General features: G+C 44.5%; 1 protein-coding gene across 9 annotated transcripts in view; it reads right to left on the minus strand.

Annotated features, from left to right (window-relative positions):
• Positions 1-20,424, minus strand: part of tenm1 (teneurin transmembrane protein 1) — a 1,688,122-nt gene that overhangs the window by 459,259 nt on the left and 1,208,439 nt on the right. The gene's annotated exons all lie outside the window — the stretch shown is intronic.

Here is a 20,424-nt window from a genome sequence, read left to right on the forward strand (position 1 = left end):
CCTTTGTGTTGTCTGCAAACTTATTAATTAGACCAGCTACATTTTCCTCCAAATCATTTATATATACTACAAACAGCAAAGGTCCCAGCACTGATCCCTGCGGAACACCACTAGTCACATCCCTCCATTCAGAAAAGCACCCTTCCACTGCTACCCTCTGTCTTCTATGACCGAGCCAGTTCTGTATCCATCTTGCCAGCTTACCTCTGATCCCGTGTGACTTCACCTTTTGTACCAGTCTGCCATGAGGGACCTTGTCAAAGGCTTTGCTGAAGTCCATGTAGCCAACATCCACTGCCCTTCCTTCATCAATCATCTTTGTCAGTTCCTCAAAAACCTCAATCAAGTTACTGAGACATGACCTCCCCTTCACAAAACCATGCTGCCTCTCGCTAATAAGTTCATGTGCTTCCAAATGGGAGTAAATCCTGACCTAATAATTTCCCTACCACTGACATAAGGCTCACCGGCCTATAATTTCCTGCATTATCCTTGCTACCCTTCTTAAACAAAGGAACAACATTGGCTATTCTCCAGTCCTCTGGTACCACACCTGCAGCCAACGAGGATACAAAGATTTCTGTCAAGGCCACAGCAATTTCTTCCCTTGCCTCCCTCAGTATTCTGGAGTAGATCCCATCAGGCCCTGGGGACTTATCTACCTTAATGTTTTTCAAGGTACCCAACACCACCTCCTTTTTGATAACGACATGACCCAGACTATCTACACTCCCTTCCCTAGACTCATCATCCACCAAGTCCTTCTCTTGGATGAATACTGATGCAAAGTACTCATTTAGTACCTCGTCCATTTCCTCTGGCTCCACGCATAGATTCCCTCCTCTGTCCTCGAGGTTTTATACAAAATTATAACTTTTATATTCTGCTCCTGCTGTCATAAAATCCACCATTTCATTAGCTTTTAGAATGGCCTTATTCAGTTGAAGTGCTGCTTTTAAGTATAATTTTAATCACAATATACCCCATAACATTTACTGATATTGAATTCCATCTACCACTTTTTCTTGCATTCCGCAATGAAACTAAATATTGGTGGGGAGTATAACATATGGCCAATGAGATACTGTTTGCTTTGCGTTGCCTTTCTTCAAATCAATTTTTAATCCTATTTGCTACACTACTCTAATCCCTTAGTTCTTAACTTTCTCCAACAGTGTTTTGTATTCTATCTTGTCTAAGATTTCCTGAAAATTCATATACATCACATTATTCCTATCAATCTTATCTGTCACCTCTTGAAAGAACTCTATCAGGTTGTCAACCATGATCTTAATTTCTGAATTACATGTTAGCTCATCCTAACTATTTCCTCTTCATCTAGGTATTTAGTAATTTCATCTTTAATTAATGATTCAATATTTTTTTCCCACCATCCTCTCTCAATAGAATCCTGAGTTCTAATTTCTATGGGCCACCATTATTTCTTCCCCCATTTATTTACCTCAGGATCCTTGTATGTATTCCAATGGATCCTGGCATCTTGCCCTCCTTTACCTTATATTTTTTATACTTTCCTTTTATTTAACATAATGTCTTGGGACTTACAGCTGTACTGACAGTGAAACTGATAGTGCGTGCTCTCATTATTATGTAAAACTGACAGCAACTTCTGATGTCTACACATGTGCAGTTAAATGTCGAAATCCGGAGGTTAATGTTAGTAATATCCTGCTCCTCCACAAGTGCGCTGTTGCTGTCTTTGCGGAGGCAATCAACACAGGTTCAAGTGAGTTGATGTGTATTTCAACTTTTTACGCACTATTCCCACTCTAAGAAACAATGAAAATATTAAGTCTTGTTTAATCAGGTATAACTATGTACTAAGTGATAATTACTGCTAAACACCTTCTCTCGCCCTGAAAAACTAATTTGACAAGTGTGGAGTCTTATTCCCCAGAATAACCTTTAAAAATTGCATCTCTGGTGTTGCCTCTCAGCCAGCCAGCCCAGACTCCCATGCCAAGGTTTGCAGTCTGAAGCTGGGCCTCAAGGCTGAGAGCTGCCCAAGAGCATCTTGCAAGGTCATCTGCTGTCTCTCCCCATGAAAGTCAGCAGCAAGCTGTGGGCAGAAGGTGGGCTGGGGAGCAAATTAGGGGCCATTAAGTATGGCTGCCAGCATTTTGCTGGTGACAGACTACATGGGAAAGCTGCCAACCTCATGGAGGCAGCTGGTCGGGGGTGGGCATTGGAACAAGAGGCTCCATGGCCCACACAAGAGGCCACGGGCAGGAAAGGCGGCCCGGTCAGACCCAATGATCCCCTGGAGGGCTTTCCCCTCTGATTGGCAGGGTTTTCCACCCTCGGCCCCTAAATATTTTATTTGAACTTCACCTGTCCGAAGCTTGAGACCTCCTGCCTACTTTACCCGGTGGCCCTGCTGAGGCTTCGGAGCTGCTGGCCCTGTCAGGAACCCGTCTACCGTAATTAATTCGACAATTAGGGGGCCGCCTTCGGTAAAATCACAGATCCCACTGCCAGCAAGTGTGGGCTCGGGACCCCCATTTGGTCCTGACGTCGGGGTCCCAAAGCCAGTGGGAGCATCCAGCCCCATGTCTCAGCAATCCCTACTATACCTGGTTCCTCGCAACATACTTTTGCCTCCAGTTCCCCTGTTTTATTATGGGCACTGTCAGCATTGGTCTACAGACAGTATAATTCATTTGCAATAGCAGTTTCTCTCAGTTTAAAAATAAGCATCTTTTTGCACCCTTCTTTAACTCATTTGTTCCCTGGCAATTTATGGTCTCTCTTAGTTTAGTCTGTTCCATGTTCTCCTTTCCTCTTCCATTTATATTTAAGCTTGTTTTATTTCTTGTAGATCCCTCCTCTCATTTTAGTAGTTTAAAGCCTTTAGGATCTCCCTATTTCCCCTTTCAAGTCAGATACTGGTCCCCTTCTGGCACAAGTGGAGTCCATGGCATTGGTACAGATCCTTCTTTTCCGAGTACTGGTGCCAGTGTCCCATGAAAAGGAATCCCTCTTTCCCACACTAGCCCTTTAGGCACATGTTAGTTCACCTGATCTGTCTGGCTCTATGCAAATTTGCACAAGGCTTGGGCAATAATCCAGAGATTATTACTCTTGGGGTCCTGTTTTTTAAATTTAATCCCTAACTCCTAATACTCCTTCAGCAGGAGCTCCTCCTTGTTCTTGCTGATGTCATTTATTCCAACATGGACCATGACATCTGGATTTACCGCCATATATTCAAATTCTTCTCCAGCCACTGTGAGCTATCCCTTGTGCTGATACTGGATAGTCACCCTTCAGGACTCTTGCTCGTGGCTGCACCGAACACTATCTACCCTCCAAATTATAGAATCCTCCATCATAACCTCATTTCTTTTCTACTCTTCCCCCTCTTGGACAGCCTTCTCAGCCATGCTGCCTTGGATTGCATTGTGGCTGTCCTCCCCACAGCCTTTCTCCTTATCCTCAAAGGTAGCAAGTATATAGTACCTGTTGGACTTGACCAGCATCTGCAGGACCTCCTTCTCAACTTCTCCTAATTCCTAACTACCTAGTTCCCTAATGTCGCTCCTTCCCCTTGCTGAATCTGTGCTTTTCTCTGGGTGCAATTGTGTTCTGGATATAAGTGTACAGAAATTCCTCCTCCTGTCAGTAGAATAAGAATGATTGGGAAGTGCTATTACTGTATCAGAACTATATTGGAACTCTGTTAGTCTGCCAAAATGGAGGATCTCCCAGTGTGTAATGGAAATTAACGGATCATTTGACTTTCTTTAGTTCTGCAAAACTAAGTGGGGTAAATAACTTATGTGAGAACAAAAAGGAACCTGCATTTATATAACACCTTTCAAAACCACAGGATGTTCCAAAGTTCTCTGGTTGGGTCTGCTAGGAGCAGGTGTCAGTCCATTCTGGGCCTAGAAATGCCAAAATAGGAAAAGAAAAGGGAAAAGGAAGAAATAGAAAGACCTGCACTCATATAGCGGGTGGAATTTTACCGGCCCCTGGATGCTGTGGGTCGCGGTGTGGGGGCAGGTAAAATGCTGTGGGGAGAGGCCCGCCATGACCCATGACGTCGAGGAGGGCCCGCTGCATATTACTGGCGATGGCAGGACCTCGGTGCAGTCCCTGCGCTGCCTGGCAGTAGGCCCTTCATCAACATATGTCAATGAATGTTTAAAATATGCATATTACAGGCGGCGGCCGTCCCACTCCGATATTGCGGCTGCCGTTCATGCTCTGCGCGCCTTCGGAACTCCGTATGGAGTTCCGGGCGAGAACCTGTGGGGAGGGGGGAGGAATAAAATTTACAGGGTAGGAGGGGTGGAGGAGTGGGGAAATCAATTTTTATTGGATGTGGGGATGGTCGGAAGGAGTCGGAGGGCAAAAGATCGAAGGCTGGGGGGGGAAGTTCCGGTATTTGAACAAACAATTGATGGTCTTTTCATTGCCTGAAATGACCCTTGCAGGGGTTCGGGAAGGGCCTCCATCACTTATTTTTATCTGTAATAATGCAAACTCCGCTCCCACTATTGAAATGAGCCCTGGCACAAAATATCGCAGGGGCTTCTCGGCGGCCACTGAATGCAGGTACCGCACTAAGTCTAAAGGGCGCCGCCACGGAGCGTGGCGCCCAAATAAAATTCAGCCCAGCATCTTTCACAACTTTAGTACATCCCAAAGTGTTTCATAGCCAATTCAGAACTTCTGAAATGTAGTTAGTGTTGTAATGTAGAATAGTCCCACAAACAGCAGTGAAATGAATAACCAAATAATCTGTTTCAGGATGTTAGTTCGGAGTAAATATTGGCTCGGCCACCAGAAGAACTTCCTTACTCTTCTTCAAATAGTGTAATGGGATCTTTTAAGTGCAAGTGAGAGGGCAGATAGGGCATCAGTTTAACATAGAATCAAAGAATGGTTACTGCACAGAAGGAGGCCATTCGGCCTGTTGTGTCCATGCCAGCTTCAGCAAGAGCAACTCAGTTAGTTCCACTCCCCCAACTTTTCCCTAAAACCCTGCAAATCTTTACTGTTCAGATAATTATCCAATTCCCTTTTGAAAGCTGCAATTGAACCTGCCTCCACCACACTCTCAAGCAGTGCATTCCAGATCCTAATGATTCACTGTGTAAAAAAGATTTTCCTCATGTTGCCTCTGGCTCTTTTGCCAAATACCTTAAATTAGTGTCCTCTGGTTCTTGACCCTTCTGCAATGGGAACAGTTTCTCCCTGTCTACTCTGTCCAGACCCCTCATGATTTTGAACACCTCTATCAAAATCTCCGCTCAACATTCTTTTCTCTAAGGAGAACAGTCCCAGCTTCTCCTAACTATCTATGTAACTGAAGTCTTTAATTCATGGAACCATTCTTGTAAATCTTTTCTGCACCCTTTCTAATGCCTTCATATCCTTCCTAACATGTGACGCCCAGAATTGGACACAATAATCCAGTTGAGGCCAAACCAGTGCTTTATAAAGGTTCACCATAACTTCCCTGCTTTTGTATTCTAATACTCTATTTATAAAACCCAGGATCCTGCATGCCTTATTAACCACTTTCTCAACCTTCCCTGCCAACTTCAACGATTTGTGCACATACACCCACAAGTCCCTCTGCTCCTGCACCACCTTTAAAGTGTATCCTTTATTTTATATTGCTTCTCCTCATTCTTCTTACCAAAATGTATCACTTCACACTTCATTCTACCAGCCTGTTTATATCCTCTTGAAGTTTATCACTATCCTTCTCACAGTTCACAATACTTCCAAGTTTTGTATCATCTGCAAATTTTGAAATTGTGCCCTGCACACCCAAGTCTAGACCATCAATATATATCAAGAAAAGCAGTGAGTTAATATCGTCCCCTAGGGAACCCCACTATATACCTTCCTCCAGTCCGAAAAACAACTGTTTCCCATCATAATAACATGAAAAAAGGAGGAGTAGGCCACTCAATAAGATCACAGCTGATCCCGACCTAAACTCCATTTTCCTGCCCAATCCTAATATTCCTAGATGCCCTGAGTCCAAAAATCTATCAATCTCAGCCTTGAATATACTCAACAACTAAGTGTCCACAGTCCCCAGGTACAGAACTCTAAAGATTTCACTCCCCTCTGAGTGAAAAAATTGCTCCTCATCTTAGTCCTAAATGGCCAACCCCCTATTCTGAGACGATACTCCCAGTTCTAGACTCTCCAGCCATGGAAAGCAGCCTCTCAGCATATACCCTGTTAAGCCCTCTCAGAACCTTATGTTTCAATGAGGTCACCTCTCATTCTTCTAAACTCCAAAGAATTGTTTTAGCTAAGAGTTGACATAGGCATAATGGGTTAAATGATCTCCTTCTGTAGTGTAAATGTTTATGATTTTATACTTAATCTGACACTGTGACTTTCAAATTACTTTGTAGGTTAATAGCACATACTATTTTAATGGACATATAAATTGTTATTTTTAAATGGGTTAATATCTGCATTAAAAGAGCGAATAAAAGAATTTCATATCAATACATGAAGTATTTGAATGTTTATATCCCACAGAATAATTTCAAGGCCAGTGAGTTCTTAGCTTCTGATTGGTCAATTTAGATTAGCTAATCAAGTTCACAGCATGTACAGATAAAAGACATGTTTTCCATTTGAAAAAATTAGACATTCTTGAAAGAAATGCTGGCAGCTCGCCCCGGCTGGTTTCTTGACCCAGATTCTTCGTTCTTCCCTGAACTGAAGTTAAGTACCAGAGCTACATGGATAGTAAATTTTACCACTCCAGAGAGTTGAGCAGAAAATGTATGTTAGCATTCCATTCCAGAGCTGAGGGAGTGCTGCACTATCGGAAGTGACATCTTTCAGATGAAACGTTAAATCGAGGCCCTGTCTGCCCTTTTAGGTAAAAGATCCCATGGCACTTTTTCAAATAAGAGCAGGGGAATTTTGCCTTGTGTCCTGGCCAATATTAATCCCTGAATCAGTAAAACAGATTATAGGAACATAGGAAATAGGAGCAGGAGTAGGCCATTCGGCCCTTCGAGCCTGCACTGCCATTCAACGAGATCATGGCTGACTTTCTACCTCAATGCCATTTTCCCGCACTATCCCCATATCCCTTGATATCTTTAATACCTAGAAATCTATCAATCTCTTTCTTGAATATACTCAATAACTGAGCCTCCACAGCTCTCTAGGGTAGGGAATTCCAAAGATTCACCACCCTCTGAGTGAAGAAATTCCTGCTCGTCTCAATCCTAAATAACCTACCTCTTATTCTGAGAACAAAAACAAGAAATGCTGGATTCACTCAGCAGGTCTGGCAGCATCTGTGGAAAGAGAAGCAGAGTTAACGTTTCGGGTCAGTGACCCTTCTTCGGAACTGACAAATATTAGAAAAGTCACAGATTATAAACAAGTGAGGTGGGGGTTGGGCAAGAGATAACAAAGGAGAAGGTGCAGATTGGACCAGGCCACATAGCTGACCAAAAGGTCACGGAGCAAAGGCAAACAATATGTTAATGGTATGTTGAAAGACAAAGCATTAGTACAGATTAGGTGTGAATATACTGAATACTGAACAGCAGCAAGTGCAAACCTGAAGAAAAACAACCTGAAAAAAACAGTGGGTAAGCAAACTGAACAAACTAAGATGAAATGAAATAAATGCAAAAAAAGATTGTGAAAAATGTAAAAAGGAATGTAAAAAAAAAATAACTAAAAATGACTAAAAATGAAAGTAAAGTGGGGGGCTGTCATGCTCTGAAATTATTGAACTCAATGTTCAGTCCGGCAGGCTGTAGTGTGCCTAATCGGTAGATGAGATGCTGTTCCTCGAGCTTGCGTTGATGTTCACTGGAACACTGCAGCAATCCCAGGACAGAGATGTGAGCATGAGAGCAGGGGGGAGTGTTGAAATGGCAAGCAACCGGAAGCTCAGGGTCCTGCTTGCGGACTGAGCGGAGATGTTCCGCAAAGCGGTCACCCAGTCTGCGCTTGGTCTCCGCAATGTAGAGGAGACCACACTGTGAGCAGCGAATACAGTATACTACATTGAAAGAAGTACAAGTAAATCGCTGCTTCACCTGAAAGGAGTGTTTGGGGCCTGGGATAGTGAGGAGAGAGGAGGTAAATGGGCAGGTATTACACCTCCTGCGATTGCAAGGGAAGGTGCCCTGGGACGGGGACGAGGTGGTGGGGGTAATGGAGGAGTGGACCAGGGTGTCGCGGAGGGAACAATCCCTTCGGAATGCTGACAGGGGAAGGGAGGGGAAGATGCGACTGGTAGTGGCATCACGCTGGAGGTGGCGAAAATTGCGGAGGATGATCCTTTGGATATGGAGGCTGGTGGGATGAAAAGTGAGGACAAGGGGAACCCTGTCACGGTTCTGGGAGGGAGGGGAAGGGGTGAGGGTAGAGGTGTGGGGAATGGGTCGGACACGGTTGAGGGCCCTGTCAACCACAGCGGGGGGAAATCCTCGGTTGAGGAAAAAGGAGGTCATATCAGAAGCACCGTCATGGAAGGTAGCATCCTCAGAGCAGATGCGTCGGAGACAGAGAAACTGGGAGAATGGAATGGAGTCCTTACAGGAGGTAGGGTGTGAAGAAGTGTAGTCGAGGTAGCTGTGGGAGTCAGTGGGCTTATAATGGATATTGGTAGACAACCTATCCCCAGAGATGGAGACAGAGAAGTCGAGGAAGGGAAGGGAAGTGTCAGAGATGGACCATGTAAAGGTGAGAGAAGGGTGGATATTGGAAGCAAAGTTGATAAAGTTTTCTAGTTCGGGGCGGGAGCAGGAAACGGCACCGATACAGTCATCAATGTACCAGAAAAAGAGTTGGGGGAGGGGGCCTGAGTAGGACTGGAACAAAGAATGCTCGACATATCCCACAAAAAGACAGGCATAACTAGGACCCATGCGGGTACCCATAGCGACACCTTTTACTTGAAGGAAATGCATGGAGTTGAAGGAGAAGTTGTTCAATGTGAGAACAAGTTCAGCCAGGCGGAGTTTCATTGAAAACAGTCGGCGAGACATTGGTCGTCTCAATTTCTCTGCCCCCCTCACTCACTCTAACCTGTCCCCCTCTGAACTTGAGGCACTCCGTTCTCTCAGGTCTAACCCCGACATGGTCATCAAACCTGCAGACAAGGGTGGTGCTGTTGTTGTATGGCGTACCGACCTCTACCTTGCAGAAGCTCAACGCCAACTCACGAACACCTCTTCCTACCTCCCTCTGGACCATGACCCCACCACCGAACATCAAGCCACCGTCCAAAGGACTGTCACTGACCTCATCTCCTCTGGAGATCTTCCCTCTACAGCTTCCAACCTCATAGTCCCGCAACCCCGGACAGCCCGCTTCTACCTCCTTCCCAAAATCCACAAACGGGACTGTCCCGGCAGACCCATTGTGTCAGCCTGCTCCTGCCCCACTGAACTTATTTCTTCCTATCTAGACTCTATCTTTTCTCCGCTGGTCCAGTCTCTTCCCACCTACATCTGTGACTCTTCTGACACCCTACGTCATTTTGACAATTTCCAGTTTCCTGGTCCCAACCACCTCCTCTTCACTATGGACGTCCAATCGCTCTACACCTCCATCCCCCACCAGGATGGTTTGAGGGCTCTCCGCTTCTTCCTTGAACAGAGGCCCAACCAGTCCCCATCCACCAACACCCTCCTCCGCCTGGCTGAACTTGTTCTCACATTGAACAACTTCTCCCTCAACTCCATGCATTTCCTTCAAGTAAAAGGTGTCGCTAAGGGTACCCGCATGGGTCCTAGTTATGCCTGTCTTTTTGTGGGATATGTCGAGCATTCTTTGTTCCAGTCCTACTCAGGCCCCCTCCCCCAACTCTTTTTCCGGTACATTGATGACTGTATCGGTGCCGTTTCCTGCTCCCGCCCCGAACTAGAAAACTTTATCAACTTTGCTTCCAATTTCCACCCTTCTCTCACCTTTACATGGTCCATCTCTGACACTTCCCTTCCCTTCCTCGACTTCTCTGTCTCCATCTCTGGGGATAGGTTGTCTACCAATATCCATTATAAGCCCACTGACTCCCACAGCTACCTCGACTACACTTCTTCACACCCTACCTCCTGTAAGGACTCCATTCCATTCTCCCAGTTTCTCCGTCTCCGACGCATCTGCTCTGAGGATGCTACCTTCCATGACGGTGCTTCTGATATGACCTCCTTTTTCCTCAACCGAGGATTTCCCCCCACTGTGGTTGACAGGGCCTTCAACCGTGTCCGACCCATTCCCCGCACCTCTACCCTCACCCCTTCCCCTCCCTCCCAGAACCGTGACAGGGTTCCCCTTGTCCTCACTTTTCATCCCACCAGCCTCCATATCCAAAGGATCATCCTCCGCCATTTTCGCCACCTCCAGCGTGATGCCACTACCAGTCGCATCTTCCCCTCCCTTCCCCTGTCAGCATTCCGAAGGGATCGTTCCCTCCGCGACACCCTGGTCCACTCCTCCATTACCCCCACCACCTCGTCCCCGTCCCAGGGCACCTTCCCTTGCAATCGCAGGAGGTGTAATACCTGCCCATTTACCTCCTCTCTCCTCACTATCCCAGGCCCCAAACACTCCTTTCAGGTGAAGCAGCGATTTACTTGTACTTCTTTCAATGTAGTATACTGTATTCGCTGCTCACAGTGTGGTCTCCTCTACATTGGGGAGACCAAGCGCAGACTGGGTGACCGCTTTGCGGAACATCTCCGCTCAGTCCGCAAGCAGGACCCTGAGCTTCCGGTTGCTTGCCATTTCAACACTCCCCCCTGCTCTCATGCTCACATCTCTGTCCTGGGATTGCTGCAGTGTTCCAGTGAACATCAACGCAAGCTCGAGGAACAGCATCTCATCTACTGATTAGGCACACTACAGCCTGCCGGACTGAACATTGAGTTCAATAATTTCAGAGCATGACAGCCCCCCACTTTACTTTCATTTTTAGTCATTTTTAGTTATTTTTTCTTCCTTTTTTTTTTATTTTACATTCCTTTTTACATTTTTTACAATCTTTTTTTGCATTTATTTCATTTCATCTTAGTTTGTTCAGTTTGCTTACCCACTGTTTTTTTCAGGTTGTTTTTCTTCAGGTTTGCACTTGCTGCTGTTCAATATTCAGTATATTCACACCTAATCTGTACTAATGCTTTGTCTTTCAACACACCATTAACATATTGTTTGCCTTTGCTCCGTGACCTTTTGGTCAGCTATGTGGCCTGGTCCAATCTGCACCTTCTCCTTTGTTATCTCTTGCCCAACCCTCACCTCACTTGTTTATAATCTGTGACTTTTCTAATATTTGTCAGTTCCGAAGAAGGGTCACTGACCCGAAACGTTAACTCTGCTTCTCTTTCCACAGATGCTGCCAGACCTGCTGAGTGAATCCAGCATTTCTTGTTTTTGTTTCAGATTTCCAGCATCCGCAGTATTTTGCTTTTATCTTATTCTGAGAATATGTCCCCTGGTCTAGACTGCCTAGCCAGAGGAAACATCCCTCCCGCAACTATCTTGTCGAGCACTGTAAGAATTTTGTATGCTTCAATTAGATCACCTCTCATTCTTCTAAACTCTAGAGAATATAAGCCCAGCCTCCTCAATCTCTTCTCATAGGTCAATCCATCATCCTAGAGATCAGTCTGGTGAACTTTTGTTGCACTCTCTCTATGGCAATTATCTTTCCTGAGAAAAGGAGACCAAAACTGTACACCAGTGTTCTCCAACATACGACCCGCAGGCCAGGATCCGGCCAGCCAAATGTTTCCATCCGGCCCGCGGATGTAAACTGTACCAGGGCCGTTCCTTATCCTCTCCAGGAATCCGTGACTGGAGAGGAGAAATTTTCCACTGGCTTCTTTAAAAAAAATCGCAAGAGTCAGTTTCACAGCTGACAGGTGCTGGGAGCAGGAACAATGGTTTCCCAACTGCGGGCAGATTCAGGATTTTCCGGTGGTCTTTTAAAAATAAATTGGAACCCGCTGGAAAACCCTGAACCTACCCAAAGTTGGGAAACTTCTGTTCCCACTCCCAGCACCTGTCAGCTGTGAAACTGACATGTAATTTTTTTAAAAGGACTGACCAACCATCTGCTGAGCATTCCCACTCTCTGCAACTGTCAGAGAGAGAGAGAAAGGGGAAGCAGAGAGAGAAAGGGTAAACAGAGAGATAGAGGGGAACAGAGAGAGAGAGGTGGGAGAGAGAGAGAGAAACAGGGTGACAGAGAGAGAACGAGGGATGGGGGGGGAGGATGGAGAGAGAGAGAGGGAGGACAGAGAGAGAGAGAGAGAGAGGGGGAGGGACAAAGAGAGAGAGAGATAGGGACAGAGAGAGTGGGAGAGAGAGTGAGAGAGAGAGACAGGGGGACAGAGAGAGAGAGAAGGGGGGCAGAGAAGGAGAAGGGGGACAGAGAAAGAAAGAGGGAGGACAGAGCGGGGGACACAGAGAGCAGGGGACGACATGGTGGGACAACACAGAGAGGGTGGATCACAGAGAGGGAGGACAGGGAGAGAGAGAGTGATCAAGATCACTCCTGACAGATGGACATCTATCCAGAATACTCTGCACTGCTACAAGAAGTGTGCGGGTAAACATTGACTACTTGTTCAAGCAAAAAAGTGCCAGGTATCTCATTAAATCAATGTCCAACATAGTGAAGTGAAAGTAAGTCAGTAAATTAATCTTCTCGTTTAAAGCTTCTTCACAAAAATGTACATAGATATTGATTGTGAATAGCAGGGGCTTAAGCACTGATCCCTGTGGTATCCCACTTGTCACAGCCTGCCAACATGAGAATGACCTGTTTATTCCTACTCTCTGTTTTCTGTCTGTTAACCAATTCTCAATCCATGCCAATATATTACCCCCAATCCCATGGACTCTAATTTTTCTTACTAATTCCTGCGTGGGACCTTATTAAAAGCCTTCTGAAAACCCAAATACAGAATTATCACATTGTTGTTCGTGTGACTTTCTGTGCACAAATAGGCTGCCGCATTTCTCACATTATAACAGTGACTATACTTCGTAAAGCACTTTGGAACATCCTGAGGTGATGATAGGCACTGTATAAATGGAAGTAATTTCTTTTAAACAAAGTACTGGACTTTCAGTTGACAACTTATTACATAGAATATACAGCACAGAAACAGACCATTCAGCCCAACTAGTCTGTGCTGATGTTAATACTCCACACAAGTCTCCTCCCATTCCATCTGCCTCAACTCAGCCTTTCAGTGTATCTTACAATTTCTTTTTCTCTCAAGTACACAGGTATTTTGTCTGGTTAATGCAAAATTACACCCCGACTGCCATGAGTATTCATACTATGGATAATCAAAATCTCATGATCTGCTTTGGTATAGTTATTGATAATCAGGACTTAAGTGCACCGAGCAAGCAGTTTTCTGCACCAATACCTTTTGCTATCCACAAGGTAGGCAAACTGGACAAAATATTCTTTGATGACATAAAGTATTTGCACCTCAAAATTGTGCTCAGTCAAGATTCTTATTTCTGAATTTGCCTCATGGTAGCTATTCTCTACTGGGATACCTACGACAGTCAAAGTTAAACATCCTATTCAGTCACAGGCTGTGTATACTACATTTGCATTACAACACAACTTCACTAACAGTATTGTAAGAGAAATGACACAGTGCTAACACCTCTGGGGCATGGAGCATTTTAGGAGTTGGTAATTCTCCACATCGCCGGAGGCTCACTGTCACTGCAGCAAATGTAAACAACTGCCATTAGTAGTCCAGGAGCTATTGTTTCAATCCATGTGCAGGCCAGCAATGTGCTTTTATGGGTGGGTGCAGTTGTTTTTATATTGTCATGAATGCTCGAAAATCTGCTGTACAACATAAATGGGGCCAAATTTGTCATGGCTCTATGCAATACAAGCTGGCTGTTAGCCAACTTCATTGAAAATTAGGCTGCATGAAAATTAAATTCCTTTAACTTATTTTACCAGCGGCATTAACCCTTTTAATGTAATTGTTTAATGTCTCTGTTAAGAAAGTGGGCTCAGAAATTTCATGCAAATGTTTTTAAATGTGACCACAGTGTGACTTCAAGACCAATGGTTTTATTCATTTAACAAGGGCCCAGAGAAATAGTAGTAAAGACTGAACTTTAAAATAAAAGCAGTAATTTCTGCAGAGGTCACTAAACATCATCATTCATTACATAACATTTTAACACTGACAAAAATTTATCAATTAATTGAAGGGGTGGTAGAGGCAGGAACTCTCACAACATTTAAGAAGTATTTAGATGAGCACTTGAAATGCATACAAGGCTATGGGCCAAGTGCTGGAAAATAGGATTAGACTGGATAGGTGCTTGACGCCCGGCACTGACACGATGGGCCGAAGGGCCTGTTTCTGTGCTGTATAACTTTATGACTGTAATTAGCGTGGACATAGTTCATATAACTTTGTTACTGCAATAGCCTAGGCGTAAGAATGAAGGCAACTAGAATATTAATTCCAAGAGAAATGCTATGTAGTTTTATTCACCAAGAAAAGGAAATGAAATACAAATATCAAAAGAAGTTGTGCAATGTGGCAACATCTCATGCACATTATAATTCTGTGCAAATACTGGCTGGTAATCTGTATGGCAGAACTTGATGGTGTTCTATATTCAATATAAAGTTTGAAAGTGTTAAATGCTTAAAGAAAGTTCTTGATGCATCAATTTGAAAGAATATGGTTATTAAAATAAGTTTTCAATTGGTGTCATATACGTCACTCGACTGATTCTTGGGATGAATGGTCATCTTATGAGGAAGGTTGGACAGGTTGGGCCTGTTATCCATTACTGTTTAGAAGAATGAGAGGTGATCATATTGAAACACATAAGATCTTGAGGGGACTTGACAGGGTGGATGCTGAGATGATGTTTCCCCTTATGACAGCGACTAGAACCAGGCAACACAGTTTAAAAATAAGGGGTCTCCCATTTAACATAGAGATGAGGAGAATTTTTTTTCTCTCGGAGAGTCGTTATTCTGTGGAATTCTCTTCCCCAGAGAGCAGTGGAGGAAGGGTCACTGAATATTTTGAAGTTAGATAGATTCTTGATTGACAAAGGAGTCAAAGAGTATAGGGGGTAGACAGGAAAGTAGAGTTGAGGCCACAATCATGCAGCGCTTTTGGAGTGTGCTATTTGTACATTACGCGAAAGGCAAAATTGATATAAAATCGAGTTAAGAAAAGTGAAGCCCCTTGATGGCATGATCAGAGTGACATAAAAATATGTATTTATATAACGCCTTTCATGACCTCAGGACATCCCAAAGAGCTTTACAGCCAATTAAATACTTTTGAAGTTTAGGATGTGTGGGAAATGTGGCAGCCAGTTTGCACACAGCAAGCTCCCACTAACAGCAATTTGATAATGAACTGATAACTTTTTTTGTGATGTTGATTGAGGGATAAATATTGGCCAGGACACCAGGGAGAACTCCCCTGCTCTTCTTTGAATAGTGCAGATTTTTCTATATCAAACTGAGTTACAGTAACTACCTGACGACAATATAATTTGTTTCTTCTATAAATCTCAGTGTTTTGTTAGTGTTTTCAAAATAAATATCAATTTCCAAATACTACATTCAATGGGATTTAATTTGTTTCCTGATAACCAAGATCTCCCTCTCTCTCTCTCTTTGTGTGTATATATAGATATATCACCAAAGTCAAACAAGGTGCCAAACATTACTCAAAAACAGAAAATGTTGGAAATGAAAGGTCACAGACTTGAAATGTTAACTCTGAGCTAGTTTTATGGGCCTCAGAGGTGGGGTTGGACACAAGGGGTGCCCCATAAAATCGCGACAGGAGGCGGGGAGTGGCGGGCCCGTCACCTCCTGTCACCAAGCGATTTTGCTGGGGCAGGATAGGACGATGACGGCTTTCCCGCCCAGAGGCCAATTGAGGCCTTTAAGTGGCCTATTAGCGGCCATTTAAGGGCCTCTTCCTGCCACCGCTGGGATTTAACCAGCCACGCAGAGAGGGCTGGCAATCCCACCTCACCTACCTGAGGTCCTGGGGTTTCAGCACTCGTTTTGGGTCCAAGGCCTCTGCAGTACTAGCAGTGAACGCCACTCCCGATGACACTGCTGAGCTGCCAACCCTTTAAAGGGATGGGGATCCCAGCGCCGGATACTTAGGTTCCGGAACAACGAAGGATCACGCCGGGATCGGGGGGGGGGGATTTTCTTGAAAAGGCTGAGGCAGGGCTCTCCCCTGCCCTGCCTCCCACCCCCCCTTTTCAGCACAGTCCTGGGAGCCCCGCCAGCTCCACAAAATCCAGCCCTTTGTTTCTCTCTTCTCAGCTGCTGCCACATCTACTGAGTATTTCCAGCATTATCTGCTTTTATTTTTTGTACCAACAATGACTGATAGTCAATGATACCTCAACCAGCATGGAAAATGTAGAATCCCCTGTTGATTTTGCCTCCCTTATTTTCCCCTCCATTTTGGTCTTTCCAAAATGGTGAACATAGGAACATAGAGATGCATAGGACAGGGTCTGGTCCATGTTGTTAATTGTATTCATGTGGAGAATATTAATTGGGGACTCAGCTGTGCTTATATTATTAGGAGCAGGCTGAAAGAGGCTGGGTTGTTGGTGATGCACATTATACAATGCATGTTTCTGCAAATAAAAGCTAATTGGTGACCGCAAGCAGGACCCTGAGCTTCCGGTTGCTTGCCATTTCAACACTCCCCCCTGCTCTCATGCTCACATCTCTGTCCTGGGATTGCTGCAGTGTTCCAGTGAACATCAACGCAAGCTCGAGGAACAGCATCTCATCTACCGATTAGGCACACTACAGCCTGCCGGACTGAACATTGAGTTCAATAATTTCAGAGCATGACAGCCCCCCACTTTACTTTCATTTTTAGTTATTTTTTCTTCCTTTTTTTTGCATTCCTTTTTACATTTTTTACAATCTTTTTTTGCATTTATTTCATTTCATCTTAGTTTGTTCAGTTTGCTTACCCACTGTTTTTTTCAGGTTGTTTTTCTTCAGGTTTGCACTTGCTGATGTTCAATATTCAGTATATTCACACCTAATCTGTACTAATGCTTTGTCTTTCAACACACCATTAACATATTGTTTGCCTTTGCTCCGTGACCTTTTGGTCAGCTATGTGGCCTGGTCCAATCTGCACCTTCTCCTTTGTTATCTCTTGCCCAACCCCCACCTCACTTGTTTATAATCTGTGACTTTTCTAATATTTGTCAGTTCCGAAGAAGGGTCACTGACCCGAAACGTTAACTCTGCTTCTCTTTCCACAGATGCTGCCAGACCTGCTGAGTGAATCCAGCATTTCTTGTTTTTGTTAAAGATTTGGCTTCAGTGTTATATCCTTCACCACCTGGCTATCTGAGTTTTGACACAAGTATCTAGTAAATATAATTTCTCAAAGTTTCCAATCTCCCCCTGCATCAATTATTTTTCCAGATATATCACTATCTCATTGTTAATTTTGCTAATACAGTTAAGCCCTCACTCTCACCCTTGGCACATTCTGCATACAGCATTTAACACTGATTTGTCTTTTCACCTTCCCCCTTATAGGTTGGAGGATTTTCTCCCTTATTATGATCAAAATACATTTATCTTGTTGATATCTTTTAGGATTTTAAGGACTTCAATACATCAACCCTGAGGCTTTTCTTCACTGGGGCAAGCATTTCCAGCTTCTGCTGTCTGTACTCAAGAGTCACATGCTTAATTCCAGCAATCAACTTAATTGCCTTTGCTGCATCCTCTCCATTCCCGAAGCATATTTTACATAATATGGTGATCGGAATTGTACATAGTACTCCAGCTGAGATTGAACCAATGCTCTGTACAAACTTAGAATTTGCTTTTTGAGATTTGTGCTCCATTCCTCTGGCTGTACAGACCATGGTCCTCTTTGCTCTCTTTATACTGCTACAGGCCATTATAGTGGCTTAGGCAATCTGAGTATCCGCATTTCCTCTCTCCTGCTGTATGCTGTACAGTAATACCATTTAGCTTGCAATTCTACTGGATATATTTCATTCTCAGTTTCAGGTCTTTGCACTTGTACATACTAAATAGGATTTCCCATTTGTCACCTCAGCTCCCCAATCAATCTAAGCCTTTCATTCCTTCAGGATGTTCTCCAATATTTATATATATATACGATGGTATTCTGGCCAGCCTATAGTGCCCCGCGTTATTTATTTGTCCCTTTTTATGGATTGGTGTAACAATTTCATTTCTCCAATCCTCATGCATAGTTCCTGCTGTCAGGTGTTCCCAAAAGTCAATTATGGAACATGTCGAATTCCATAAAAGTGAAGAAACACTAATACTTTCTTAGGTTGCTGCACTGAAAACCTTTTGAAACATTTTCATTTTGGTCTTACAGTACACTTTGTACGATTTGTATCATTAGAAAAAAAAAAGTTGCAAGCCTCTTCCCATATAAATGATGAGAAGGACAAAATACTTTGCATTGAGCCATGGGAATGAATTTTACCAGCACTATGGCGACAGGCTGGGAGGCGAGAGGGCTGGAATTATGGTGGGGGAAGGCACCAGGATGGTAACCCGATGTCTTTCTGCTGTCATGGCATTTTACCAGTGGCAGGAACGCCAGGCAATTAAGGGCCACGCCGCCCCTGCCAGCATTTTGCCCATATCAGGAGAGCCCGCCACCATGTGGGGAGACTGCCAGGTAAACCCGGCAGCCTCCCAGTGGGTTTCGGGAGTGGGGGGCCCTCCTTTAAGGCTGCTCCATGGCCTTCAGAGGGAACCCCAGCATCAGTGGCTATGGTGCCGCTGCTTGAAGCTGATCCCTACCCTACTGAGTCACCAGGGCCTCCCTGCCTGGTCCAGCTGTTTAAAATTAATTGATCTGGTCTTCTCTTTCTCATCATGCAAGCTCAGCAGTGGCCACCATTAAAGGTGGCACTGCCAAGGCTGCCGACCCTCTGATTGGGCTGGCAGCTCTGGGAAGCGGGTTGTTGCCTTCAATTGGATGATGGTCCCAGAGATGGCCTGTTAATTGGCCACTGCCAGGAAAATGCTGCCCCAGGGTCCTGCCGCCAGCTGCTGTGGGATCAGTTCCCACTTTTGGTCCCAGTGGCAGGACTTTCTCGAGTCTAGAAAAAATCAGAGACTGTAAGGAGGATGAGCAAACTGACCATAGCACCGTGGTACAGACAGCCATTCAAGTGGGGGGAGAAAAGAGAAATGTAGTCATAATCGGGGATAGTATAGTTAGGGCATAGACTGTTCTCTGCGGCCAGGATTGAGAGCCGCGAAGGCTGTGTTGCCTACCTGGTGCCAGGGTTCAGGATATCTCATCTGGGCTGCAGAGGAACTTGGAGTGGGAGGGGAAAGATCCAGTTGTCATTGTCCACATAGGCACCAACGATATAGGTAGAATGAGAATAGAAGTTCTGCTGAGGGAATATGGGCAGCTAGGGCTAAATTAAAAAGCAGAACCAAAAAGGTAATAATCTTTGGATTACTACCTGAGCCATGAGCTAATTGGCACAGGGTCAATAAGATTAAAGAGGTAAATGCGTCCCACAAGATTGGTGTGGGAGGAATGGGTTAGAATTCATGGGGCATTGGCACTAGTACTGGTGAAGGAGGGAGCTGTTCCGATGGGACGGGCTCCACCTGAATCATGCTGGGACCAGAGTCCTAGCGAAATGCATAACTAGGGCTGGGTGGGTGGGTTGGGGGGGAGGGGTGGTGTTCAGTTGTATGGAAAATTAGGAAGTCAAAGTTAAAGGAGAAGGTAGGAGTGCAGGTTAGTGATGAGGCTGATTGTTACCAGAAAATAAAAGGTAGGGACAGAACGTGTGAACGTCATATTGCACCAAGGAATCGTGCAAGAGTCGGGAAATTTGATAATAGAACAAACTTAAAGGCTTTGTATCTAAATGCACGAAGCATTCAGAATAAAATTAATGAGTTAACAGCGCAAATAGAGATGAATGGGTCTGATTTAGTGGCGATTGCTGAGCAAGGGTAGTCTCGAGGGAGAGTTCATTGACTGTATTAGAGATTGTTTTTTGGAGCAATATGTTGTGGAACCAACCAGGGAGCAGGCTATTCTAGATTTGGTATTATGTAATGAGGTGGGATTCATTAATGATCTCATAGTTAAGGATCCTCCAGGGAAGAGTGATCATAGCATGCTAGAATTTCAAATTCAGATTGAGGGCAAGAAACTGGAGTCCCACACTAGCATTCTGGAGATATACACAGGCATGAGGACAGATTTGGCCCTAGTGGACTGGGCAGGAAGACTAAAAGGTAGGACAGTTGATGAGCAATGGCAGATGTTTAAGGAGATATTCAATTCTTCCCAACTGAAATATATTCCAGAGAGGAAGAAAGATTGTAAGAGG

Source organism: Heterodontus francisci, chromosome 15 (assembly GCF_036365525.1).
Source record: "Heterodontus francisci isolate sHetFra1 chromosome 15, sHetFra1.hap1, whole genome shotgun sequence".
Taxonomy (NCBI): domain Eukaryota; kingdom Metazoa; phylum Chordata; class Chondrichthyes; order Heterodontiformes; family Heterodontidae; genus Heterodontus; species Heterodontus francisci.